Below are 13813 nucleotides of genomic sequence, written 5' to 3' on the forward strand. Positions count from 1 at the left end.
CCAGCACTACCCATTCGGTTGGCGTGTGATGCATCACCCTATGGCATTGGAGCGGTGCTGTCGCACAAGTTCCCGGATGGCTCGGAGAGGCCGGTAGCCTTTGCGTCTCGGTCACTAACCTCAGCCGAGCATAACTACGCCCAGATTGACAGGGAGGCCCTCAGCCTCATGTGGGGAGTGAAAAAGTTCAACCACTATCTGCACGGGCAGAAGTTCACCTTGCTGACGGACCACCAACCACTTGTCTCCATCTTTAATCCAAAGAAGGGCGGGCCGGTGATGACTGCGCAACGGCTACAAAGATGGTCACTTTTTCTAGGGGCGAACCAATATGAAATCGAGTATAAGGGCACGAAACAGCATGGAAACGCTGATGGGCTATCACGCCTGCCACTGCCTACTGCGGAGGAAGCACCAGCAGTGGACCCTGTCGAAATATTTCATTCGACTATAATTGAATGCTTGCCAGTAACTAACGCTGATATAGAGAAGGAGACCCGAAATGACCCGACACTGTCTCGGGTATATGACTTGACGGTGAAGGGATGGCCAACACATGGCGACTCACTGTTGCCAGCATTCTCATCCAAAAGAGAACAGCTGTCAGTATGCCAGGGGACCTTGATGTGTGGATCCAGAGTGGTAATTCCACCCAAGTTAAGGGAGAGAGTGCTCAATGAGCTTCACGAAGGCCACCTGGGAGGGGTGAAAATGAAAAGCCTTGCTAGGGCTTATGTGTGGTGGCTGGGGATCAATCAGCAAAGCGAGGACCTGACAAAGAGCTGCTCAGGATGCCAAAAGGTCCAAAATGCACCACCACATGCCCCTCTACACCCATGGGAGTGGCCCTCCTCTCCATGGCAACAGGTGCATATTGATTTTGCTGGTCCATTCATGGACTCAATGTTTCTAATAGCCGTGGATGCGCACTTGAAATGGCCTGAGGTGACCAAAATGTCGTCCACCACCACGGAGAAAACTATTGCAGTCCTACGGACCATATTTGCCAGGAACGACTTGCCAGAGCAGATTTGCTCTGATAACGGACCACAGTTTGTGTCCGAAGAGTTTCGAAGATTCATGAAAAGGAATGGAGTAAGGCATTACACATCCAACCCGTATCATCCAGCCACAAATGGATTGGCTGAGAGGTTCGTACAAACCTTTAAGAAAGCAGTAAGGGCCATGTGCGATGACGACATTCCACTGCAGCATAAGGTGGACAATTTCCTGTTAGCTACAGAAATGCGACACATGCAGTCACCAACCAGACCCCTGCCATGATGTTCTTTAACCGAAGGTTGAGATCTCGTCTGGATTTGCTCAGACCAAATGTACGAAGAGATGTTGAGAATAAGCAATTCCAGCACATCAATGAGAAGCCGACAAGGAGCTTCAATGTAGGGCAACCAGTCTTGGCCCGCGACTACCGAACAGAGAAATGGCAACCAGGAACAATATGCACACGGCAGGGGCCACTAATGTACACAGTGGATGTTGGGGAGAACATTGTGAGACGCCATGTCGACCAGATCCTAGAGTCACAGGAACGAGTCAACCCCATGTCTCGTGCACCTGGTGATGAACCCGACATACAGGTTGCATCTACCCCAGAAACAGTAGCATTGGAAGCTGATGAACCAACTGACGACAAGGGGCCTCCGCACCAAGAACAAGACACTCAGGAAAGGCGCTATCCAGAAAGGATCAGGAAGCCGCCCCAAAGACTGAATTTATAAATGGACTATTTCCAGTTAATGTGCATGTTAAAAGTGTTAATTGTTAAATGAATGCTATGGTACTGTCAATCTAAAAGGGGAGGAATTGTAGTGTATGTACCTTTAAGGTGAGAACTACTTTTTACAGCTCCTGTATACTGTAGTACCGGCAGTGACCACACCTGTATATAAACCCTGAGTAGGGATCTGTACATTTGGTTTTAGAGTAACCCTCATCCAGTAAATACCTGTTGATTGTTCCTGCAGTCTTGTGTCTAGTTATTGAAGGACACACATCAAAAATACATGGATCTAACATGTACGAGGTGTGTACATGCGCTGAAAACCGGCATTTCCGAACTGTCAAGAATCCTCTTGACAGATCGGATGCCTGCCCTGGAGAAGGGCCTCTGCGGGGGGAGAGTTCCGCTTTCTGCAGAACCTCCGCCTGCCGAAATCACTTAAAAATCTTATGCCTGGTAAAAGTAGGCGTAAGGCCTGCTTTTACCAGCATAAGAGTTTTTAAAAAGTTTTTAAAAAATGTTTTCACTCATTTATAATTTTAAAATATTTTTTAAAAAGGTAAGTTTATTTTTAGCCCCGTAAAAAACTTTAATTATTTTTTTCAAAAAATTATATTTTTGTTTAAAATATTGAATTTAATGTAATTTTAACCCATTTTAAAAACGTGATTTTTTTTTAATGTATTTAATGTTTTAGTGTCTTTTTTCAGTGATCCCTATTCATACTTTTGACAGGTCTATCTGTCAAAAGTATGAAGGGGGATTCCCTTCTTTCATTTACTCGCCTGGCCCACGTGATCCCAGGGACGCTTGCGAACCGCATGCGCCCCTGGGATATGTGGGCCCTGCGCATTTCGAATGTGGAAAGGCCCAGGATCGGAAGTGTCCGGACCTCGGGATCCCTCAGGTAAGTTCGTCAATTTTTTCCCGATAGGAGGCCTCCGCACGCAGGAAGCCTCCTATCAGAAATTACAGGCCAATATGTTGGGGGATGAGATGCCATTGGAGGTCAGTGAGGATGGAGGGTGGAAAGGTGATGGATGAAAGAAACTTAGTACAGGACAGGACACGAGTAACATATTTAATGAGAGCTGATCAATCAGCACCTGAAAGAGTAAGACAGGTTAACATTTAAAGATTCCTAGCCGAAACGTTAAACTATCTTTCCCTTTCAGATGCTTTTCCAACACTTTCTCTTTCTATTTCAGATTTCCAACGAGTCCAGTTTTTTATTGTCCACTCTTTGACCTAAGAGTCTTTGATTGAGGTGCCTACAAGTGCAATCATTTGCCAGTGGCCATTTGTTTTAGGTAAATGTTCCTACGTGCCCAAAGATCTTTGCAATAAAGCTCATGAGTTTTCTCTGTCCAACATTCCAGAAATGTTATTGCTCCAGCGTGCTGCATGCCACTTTTGTTTAGTACTGAGCTTGTCCTGGAAGCTGTGTTCCGCTCCTTAGTGCCATAGATAAAGTGTTGAAGGATTCTTGTCATTACCTGTATGGACCATTTAACAGGTTACAATTTTTGTACATATTGTGCACTGTTGCAGGCTCGTATCTTTCACTTGTGATGTTTCAATTTGTAAAATCAGAACAGGAGAAGCATCTTGTCAATCAGTTCATTTTATATGTTTGTGAATATCGACTCTGCATCAGGGAAACAAATCCTATACACTAATAAACTACAATCATTCTAATAACATGGATACATTAAGGTTCCTTGTGGGGTTTTGAAATAGCTCACTGTAATTGTTTAGAAATAAACAGGAAGAAAGAACTTGCAACAACTTGCATTTATATAGCACCTTTGATGTAGTAAAATGTCCCAAGGCGCTTCACAGGAGCATTAGCAAACAAAATTTGCATTTATATAACACCTTATCATTGTCTTTCAGAATGTCCCAATGCAGAGAAATGTATGTATTTAAAAAGGAACTTTGCTTTCTGGTGTGTTTTCCTAGGGTGGTGTTAGGGATGCTAAAGTCAACTTCATTAATGCCCCCGCACAGAGATAGCATACAACAAGACGTAGTCGAGAGGCAGGAACATATTCCTGCAGAATTTGGTGTGCTCAAACAACAGTTTTGATGCTTGGCCCACACCGAGGATGCTCCACAGTGTGTGTACCTACAGGCTATAGCACAGGAGAAGGAGTTCACAGATTCATTAGCCAGCAATGATTTGTTCAATGGTGGTCTCCCCCTAGCGTTACAGCAGGAGACCAGTAGAACCCTTGCAAAATTTCAGGGCCTCCACTCAAAGGGATTATTACTAGTCCTAGCCCCTGTAGGGTTACCCTGGATCAGGCATATTCCCCAGACGTTCACTTTCAACTAAAGTTAGAGGTAACGGAATCCTAAAGATGCTTAATTGGGTCTAAAGGTCCAGACTATCTCTCCCTAAAGGAAAGGAACAGCCTGAAGATGTTACCGTCCTCCAGATAGCACTTTTAATAAGTTTAGCTAGACTGTAACCTTCCGGATATTATGAGGGTCCGGAAAACTCTGCCAGAATTCTGCAACTCCTCACCAAAGAGTGTACAGAGATTGAGTTTGCGAGTTTGATACAGAAGTACTATGTGAGACAATTCTAAAAAAATATAGATTTATTAAAGAACCGACATGTAATTACAGTTGGTGTTTCAATCGCGACATTAACAGTTCCAAATACAAAACGCTTACAATTCTTATCATCAGAGATCCTTATTCTCAAATCTTAACTTCATTACATTTTTACATTTCTTAGTCTATTCCAGGATATCCACCAAAATCAAATACAAGTACCTTGATCCCCGAGACTCAAAGAGTTGAAGACTTGCAGAGCTTGCCTCTGAAGCCTGAGAATCACTTTACCCCTTCAAGCAAATCTGTCTTCCCATTTGAAAGTCCAATTTTTATACTCTTTCTCAGTGGTATATCCTTTGAAGTTTTCTGCTGATGTAAGCTAATTATCTCTAGTCATTTTTCTGTTGAACCCTGCTATTCTTACTGTTAGATCAGCTAGTAGCAAGCAGACTTGTGTCTCTACCTTTAGGTGTTCAAAACTTATCATAAAAACAATGTGGAACAGTGCATCTATTTGATGTCATTCTTACGAAGGTCTTCTGAAGAACACCTCAGCTGGTTGCACCATTGTCTTTTTAGTTATCTCAGTTGGTTGCAACACATAATCGTGTCTCCGTGTTTCATTTGATGTTACTTTTATGAAGGCATATGTTTCTTTAATTTTATGTGATTCGTTCCGAAGTGTTGGTTTAAAACACTTAAACAGGGTATATACCATTGCATTCCTTCCAAGCTGCAGACTTCCTGGAACCTCTAACCTTCCACTTCAATAAGGCTATTGTCTCAGTGTCAACAACTTATCTTTTCTCAATATCCTGTATGCTGTTCACAGCTTTAGATAGTTGAGGCTTCCAGATTTCCAAGCCCAGTTTGTCATGTTTTAATAAAGTCAAAATTCTGTTCATAGGCTGGTGTATTTTTCTGAATATTGCATATTCCTTCACACCACCTTTTGTCTCAGATTTTAATTTTTAAGTCCAACTGACCTCTCGATATGTAATATAAAGCTATTGCCTTCCAATTGTAATTCTATTATAAGAAAATTCATTTTTGGCAGGCCAAAGGAACATGGACTGTTAAACAGCTTGAAATCCAACTGGTTCTCAGTGAAGATCACATGCTGGCGAGCTGGAGAACATTACCATCAAGATCAAATATGTCTAGTGCACTACTTTCTGAAAATAAATGGATTAATTTGTTTGCATGGTCTGGAATGGAGATGTGAGATGTGTGAGAATAAATCTTATACTAACAAAGTTCTGAGAGTTTACTTCTTACTCATGGACAGAGGTCAGGAGTGAAGAGATACATCAGACCTTTAAAACACCAGCAAACTTCCAAACATTAGTTTCTACCAGCTCTAAATTGTGAACTATGATCTTTAATGATTTCAAGACCTCAGCCCTTAACCATCTCTTCTTCTAACCATCTACAGGCTTTTAACACTGACGCTTGGCATTACTGAATCACTTCTTCAGTACTTTGTCTTCTCTCCTATTCTAATCAAACTTAGAATCCTGCACTATAGGTCTTCATCTATGTTTCTCAATTTTTAAAAAATCAATGCATCTAACTCAAATTATGTCTATATTATAATATTCATAACAAACAATTCCTTACCTGCAGAAAGTGAGAGGTGGACATCCTGAGCTTCTATGTATGTTAGGAAAAGTGTCTGAAATAAATGTGGAAAGCAAAGTACAATATGGAGGCAACCAGCCATGATATTCGATTCTCTCAGATGCCTCTTCCCATAGATAATTGCCCCCAATCATAGTTAGGAAAGCTGAAGAATGGTGAATTGTCTATCAAGCTAACAAGGAACAAATTGTTCGCTGTAGACTGGTTTAAATGAGAACAAAGTCTGATGCCTCTTCAGGTGGTTGGTAAAGCTGATATCATTACAGTAAGCAACTGAGGATAGCACTGTGCTCGACAAAGCGGGCTGGATGTTGCTCTGTGGCAGGTTTACCGCTGAAAGTGTGTCAAGACTGCACTTCTGATGGTGAGTGTGACCCTCTTTGAAGCATCACATTTTCCTGGGTCATTTAGGAGGCTAGGTTTGAAATGACTCATAGGGGGTAAGTTTAATCGATCCCACTTTATAGGATCGGATTGGGGGGCCCATTTTACACCCAGCCTGGTTTTACTTTCCATTAACTTCAATGGAAAGTAAAATCAGGCAGAGTCTAAAGTGGGCACCCGATCCAAACCTGTCAGTTTCCCACCAAGCGTGTTAGGTTAAAATGCCCCCCATGGTGTCAAGCACCAAGGGGAGACACATGGACAAAAACAGTAAGACGGCACGCATACTTTGATGCATTCATTAATTCTATTGTAGGAATGTGCAGATTGATTTATGGCAAGGTGGATAAATGAGTTGCAGAAAGATTCCAAAATGGGAGAATTGGTAGTTGTTCAGGAGAGTGAACTGCCTCCACATGAATGATTAGATGTACTTGCAGAAGGTGGACCACAATGGCAGAAGAGGTTTTGCAGTGGACACAGTTGAAGGTGTCTGTTATCAGCTCTATTCATAGACGTCTCGCACATGGCAAAGAGTTCTCCTGTGTGATTTTTCCTCCAGCAGGGCCTTGTCTGCCTGCTCACCCTGCTGGCTTCATTGACTTTTCTCTACCACCTCCAGGGCATTAATCAGGAGTCCTTTGTGAATGGCAAAATCGTGCAGCATGCAGCAAACCACACAGTGTGAGACACCCTGGCTGGACTGTACTGGAGCATTCCCCCCACCAGATCTATTAAGGCACCTGAAGCATGTCTTCACAAGATTTATGGACTGTTTAATGACAATCTTTAAGGCACTGTGAGCTTCACTGTATTTGTGCTCAGCAGGGGTCCACAGGATCCAAACCAGGGTCATCCACCACTGCCGCAATGAAGACCCCTCATCCCCAATCAGCCAGCCAGATGCCTGCCTGTCATCTGTGAACAGTGGTGGTCGCTGGACTGTCTTCAAATAAATGATTTGTGGTAGCTCCCTTTTAATGAGTGTTAAGTTGCAGAATGAGATGATTCTGATCGCACATCAGCTGCACAATGATTAAGTGAAACCCTTTCCTGTTGGGAAAGCTGATTGCATTTTCAAAAGGGGCAAGTATGATGATGTGGGTACATTTGATTGCACCTTGCAACTATAGAGATTGAACCACTCTATAAATGTTAATAGCACTGTCACATTGATGTGCTAGGTCCAAAGAAAACTGACATAAGAAAACTACTAGGCACTTGGTCTGAGTATTAAACAAGGCTTTAATCAACTGTTTTTCAACATGGAGATCTAGTTGTGTCCTTCACTAGTTCCTGTTAAAGAATGTCCTGAGCAAGCTGGGCCCATGCCCGAGTATTTATACTCTCCCTGGACAGCGCCACCAGCAGGCCGCCCAGTATCATTTCATAAGTCATTTCCACATGAATGACAAGATTCATGTCAAAAACATTATGAACTGGGCAACTCACATAAGCAATATATTGGTTACTTGCTTAATGTGGACTGCCAATTGGCTGATGTTGCTAATGTCCCCTGATTGTACATGAAAGATTGTACTAGAATTTGAGTGCCGCAGTGACTTTGATTGACACTGGCACTGCTGTGCCTCTGATAGAGGTAGACTCCAGATCTGGGGCAACCAGGTGACACCACTTTGGTATTGCCTCACGATGGAAGTGCAGCCTTCTCGAGCAATGGTGAGGTTGAGACTTGGCCACTTTGGTCTGTATACACAGAGGCCTTTGGGTGCTAGACTCTGCCTTCGGTGCCCAATCAGGCTGGCTCCCTGTGTGGCTCTTCCTGATCCTCTTATTCCTTTTCATAGATGAAAATGTATGGGAGGGAACATTGCCTCACATGGTGAATGAATTAAGCTGAAAAAAATAAAGACCACAGCAGCAAGAGCAGCGCTGGAGCAACCAGCAAAGGTGAGATGACAAAGCAGTAACACAAAAAAGGAGCCTTCAGCAGCAAACTACCTGTCCTCAGAAGGTGACCATTAACTCCACTTCCGCAAGTTGGCAGCTGCTTCACAATACCGACTGCCTCTTTTATGCCAGTGTTCATTTCAGGAGGTGAGCCACACACAGTGAGAGAGGGAAATTTAACATGGGACACTGAAGCTACGTTTAAATCTGATTTGTATGTGGCAGCCACTCATAATGCACTCTCAGGAATACTTCAATGGGTTTTTTTATGGGCAGGGATTCGACATTGCAACACCCCGACCCAGTTAAACTCTGCAGGCCACCCTAAATCCACCCAAAAACAGGCAATAAACATGAAGAAAATCCGGGCCAGCGAGTCTAGGGAAGGTTAAAAATGACCTACCTGGGTTGAAATCTCTTGTTTCTTGGACATCCTGTTTGAAGTCATTTGTCAAGGATTTGGATTTATATGTGAATTTATCTGGCTAAGACCTTTTGAGTTATGTTAGTTCAAATGAAAATTCATCAAGCTCTAACATGAATTCGGCAAGCTGTTCTGTCTTGTCACCAGAGTTTAAGGTGAGCCACTGAAATGTGGAATGAATTTTCTTGCACCAGGGATAAAGGTGAGCTAGGATATTTGACAAATAGTTTTTGAAGTATTATAGGGCTCAGCAAATGAATATAATCACTGAGGGCAAGTTTGAGAACCAGTGCTGAATCTGCATATTTACATTGCACATCTGTGGAATGAATGCCCCTTCCTGGAACCATTCCCAAGCATTTCAAATAATTCACCACTACTTCAAATATGACATATTTACTGCTATAATATTTTAATACAATCAAAAAATATATTCATGCAGTAATACTTTGGGCAGGAGAAAACCATTAGTCTACCTAGTCAACTATTTCTAAACAACACATCAGGTTACTTTTTGTGAATCTAGCCTTGAATCTTATTTACTAATAGGAATCCATCTTTTAAAACCTGCCATGGTTTACTATTCCACCTTCCCTGCTGATAATCTGTTCCACATTTCTATCACCCTCTCACTAAAAAAAATACTGCCTACATTTCTTATTTTAATTTGACATGCGTAACTTTAAACTGTGGCACAGTGCATCAGAGAATCAACCCGTTGCAACATGGAGTAGTGGGCTGCAGGTTTGATGCCACACTTCACTGGGTTGCTGTACACAGTCATACCTTTTGAAGGGGGTGGTGAACAGTCTCCATACAGGGAGGGGGAGAAATCAGAGGAAGAGATCTCAACCGCATTCTTGCACAATATCCAGTGGCAGGCTTTGGAGCAACTTGGCAAGAGGCCTGGGGAAAAGCAGGAGGAAAGAAAAACAAGGGTAGAATCAGAAGGTAACAAATCCAGTAAAAAAATGTGTCAAACCATAAATCTTATTTGCAAAATTAACCCACGACTATACTCCCATCATATACGCATTAACCAATGGTCCAATAATCCTACATTATTGCTCCTCTGGTCTTTCCTCACTTGCCCCTAATAAGCTCTAAATATTCCAACCTACATGCTATTACTCCTCCCTGCATCCTTATTGTATTGAAACCAAGACCATCTCCTGCTTTACCTTATTCTCCCACAAGACCTACTGTGAAACTTCCCTTAGTCTTCTCTTCCTCTTGAAAACAGGCTTTCAAAACCCAAACTTGGCATCACCTAATCACTTCTACGTGATTGACTTCATTATTTTTAACTTCACTGCAATATGTGTCATCCCCCTTCAACTAAAAGAAAATCCATCATCATATTCTAGACTGGTATGGCTCTCCCTGTTAAATGATAATCTGGTTAGATACAGGGAATTTTTTGTCCCTTCCAGCTCTCCTCTCCTGAAAGTGTTAACCCTTGCTGCGTGTGGTTTCAGGAGTGCCAAATGACCTTCAATACTTTGTTGAAGAAACATTCTTCATGTGTGTGCCTAGACAACATGTGACAGCACTATCATATTGATGTGCTAGGTCCAAAGGAAACACTATGAAATAGGCAACGTGCATAAGCAATACGTTGGTTACTTGCTTGATGCATCTGCCAATTGGCTGATGTTGCAAATATCCCCCGATTCTACCTGAAATCAGCCAGTGGCGTAGAGGTTGAGTGCCGTGGTGACTTTGATTGACATGAGAGCTTTTGGAAACAATAATTAGGGACAAAGTTAACAGTCATTTGGACAAGTGTGGATTAATTAAAGAAAGCCAGCACGGATTTGTTAAAGGCAAATCGTGGTTAACTAACTTGATTGAGTTTTTTGATGAGGTAACAGAGAGAGTTAATGAGGGCAGTTGACGTGGTGTACATGGACTTCCAAAAGGTGTTTGATAAAGTGCCACATAATAGGCTTACCAGCAAAGTTAAAGCCCATGGAATAAAAGGCACAGTGGCAGCAAGGATACGAAATTGGCTAAGTGACAGGAAACAGAGTAGTGGTGAACGGTTGTTTTTCGGACTGGAGGAAGGTACACAGTGGTGTTCCCCAGGGGTCGGTACTAGGACCACTGCTTTTCTTGATATATATTAATGACTTGGACATGGGAGTACAGGGCACAATTTCAAAATTTGCAGATGACACTAAACTTTGAGGTATAGTGAACATTGAGCGGGATAGTGATAGACTTCAAGAGGACATAGACAGGCTGGTGAAATGGGCCGACACGTGGCAGATGAAATTTAACGCAGAAAAATGTGAGGTGATACATTTTGGTAGGAAGAACGAGGAGAGGCAATATAAACTAAAGGGTACAATCCTAAAGGGGGTACATGAACAGAGAGACCTGAGGGTATATGTGCACAAATCATTGAAGGTGGTTGAGAAAGCAGTTAAAAAAGCACATGGGATCCTGAGCTTTATAAATAGAGGTATAGAGTACAAAAGCAAAGTTATGATGAATCTTTATAAAACACTGATTCGGCCTCAACTGGAGTATTGTGTCCAATTCTGGGCACCGCACTTTAGGAAGGATGTGAAGGCCTTAGAGAGGGTGCAGAAAAGATTTACAAGAATGATTCTAGGGATGAGGGACTTCAATTACGTGGATAGGCTGGAGAAGCTGGGGTTGTTCCCCTTAGAGCAGAGAAGGTTGAGAGAAGATTTGATAGAGGTGTTCAAAACCATGAGGGGTCTAGACAGAGTAGATAGAGAGAAACTGTACCCATTGGCAGAAGGGTCGAGAACCAGAGGGCACAGATTCAAGGTGACTGGCAGAAGAACCAAAGGCGACATGGAAAAACCTTTTTTATGCAGCGAGTGGTTAGGATCTGGGATGCACTGCCTGAGAGAGTGGTGGAGGCAGATTCAATCGTGGCTTTCGAAAGAGAATTGGATAAGTACCTGAGGGGAAAAAATTTGCAGGGCTACAGGGAAAGGGTGGGGGAGTGGGACTAGCTGAAGTGCTCCTGCAGAGAGTCGGCATGGGCTCGACAGGCCGAATGACCTCCTTCTTTGCTGTAACCATTCTATGATTCTATGACAGGCATCACAACAAAGTTTGATCTTGTCCTACCCAACGCCTATATATGCACACTCCAGTAGGGACCGCTGGATAACAATCAGCAGCAGGAACCTTGGCCGACTTTCATCTACTTAACATGGAGCACTGGGCTTAATTGAGGCAGTCCTTCCGCTGTCCTGCCTGAGATCAGGTAACGTGAATTTGGAAATTTCTTGCTCCTTATGGCTCAGCTACTCACTGCCTTAATCAGAAAGCAGAGCCATCCTGGAGTGCCAAATACAAGGTTTTCTGGCGTGATGTGTGTTGTTGTATTTAATAGGATTTCACCGTAATATTCTCAATCCCTACCTTTCAGAAGTACAATCAGTTATGAGACAAACATCCCTTTTCCTGTGAGTGACTTATGTATAGTTAAACATGAAAACCTTCCCATTAGAACAATCTTCATTGTTAAATAGCTCGGAGGTGTAGAGTTAAATAGAACTTTGAGAAATGGAGATAATCTGCTTTATGGTTAATATAACTGTTTAAAATTAAGATTTTTTTTTCTCTTTACCACACGGCATTTGGCACGTGGCCCAGTGCTGGGTAGTAAATCAGTTGCTTTTCAGTGTCTGTGGATTTGATTAATATGGGTGCCGAGCTAGCTCTTTATAAAGTGATAACAGGGGCCCTGCACTTCCTCAGATTGGGGAGTGGGAAAAGACAGCACAAAAGATTAAGACAAATGAAACTTGGAAAGTGGTTTCTAGTAAAGAGCTGACTGGTTGCTCCTAGAAATGTGTCATGTCTTACAGTGGACCAAAAGGTCACCACTCATCTATACTCCTACCTTGAGCCTGGGAGGTAAGAACAAGGTAAAGTTAGCCGTGAAATATGTCGAGTTAGCATTTGTACAAGTACCTAGACTTTTTAAAAATCAGATTTCTGCTCAAACTTTTGTTCAGTGACACCTTCTACTTGGATAGTGCCTTTAACGTAATAGAATGGCCCAAGGTATCTCACATGGGAGAGAACAAGCACAGTGTATTAGCCCGTAAACTATGCTGTATTATATTATCTGTCCACTGTTTTAATGGAGACATTAATTTATTTTTGCTAGATTAATCTTTCCATTAGAATAATGGATAGATAATAGCATGCCGCATAAATGGTTAACACCCCAGTTAAAACAGCAAACAAAGGAATTTGACACAAACGCAGTAAGTCATTGTATAATAACACACGAGGTAATGCCTATGCTGTTATCCTTGAACAACAATGTTGCATTGATTTTGCCTATCTATTCTTTTATCTATTTTATTTTCTGTTTGTAAGCTGTTTGGATGATTGAGAGGTAAAGGTGATACAGTAAAGGTCAGCAAGCAACAAATGGCAAACTCAGCTTACAAGGATTAAAAGGTAAAACTGCAAATGCCGTAAATCTGAAATAAAAAAGTGCTGGAAATGTACAGCGGGTCAATGAGTGCCTGAAAGAGAAAGGCTAATGTCTAGAAGTAACCTTTCATCATTTAATTCGGTCAAACTGTACGAGTGATTTAAACAGAGATTAAGTTGTCAAAAATACTATTTACAAAGCACCGTGGTCAGTTCCACTATGACACGAGCAAGAAAATTCAAATCTAAATGGCCATGTCCTCGTCCCAAAATGCTGCCCAAAGCACATCAATGTCAGCAATGTCATTAGACCAATATCAAAAATATGATTGTAAGTTTAATTTCTTGTGTGCTATTTATTTTTAGTATAATGATTAATGCATTTGTGTTAAATTCCTGTCTGTACTATTTTAATGCAGTTCTTAACTCATTGAAAATAAACAGGCTTAAAGTAGTGTTAAAGTAGCTAAACTTGTATCAGCAGGAGATATTTCACTCCCCACCCCCCCTCCCCCCCACCCCGAGTATTTCTTGTCCCACTACCTCAGAAACTTTCCTATATTAGACCAGCCTGAGGTTTTCATTTCACACACAATCCATTCTTATTGCCTTTCTAAGTTTTTGGATTTTTAATATTTTTGCTAATGTTACACCACTTTTTTCTTGGTCATACTTTCTCCCACACTACTCCCATTATTCTTGCCATGTTT

The sequence above is a fragment of the Somniosus microcephalus genome, chromosome 25 (genome assembly GCF_052327205.1).
Source record: "Somniosus microcephalus isolate GS21.2 chromosome 25, FLI_Smic_1.0, whole genome shotgun sequence".
NCBI lineage: Eukaryota > Metazoa > Chordata > Chondrichthyes > Squaliformes > Somniosidae > Somniosus > Somniosus microcephalus.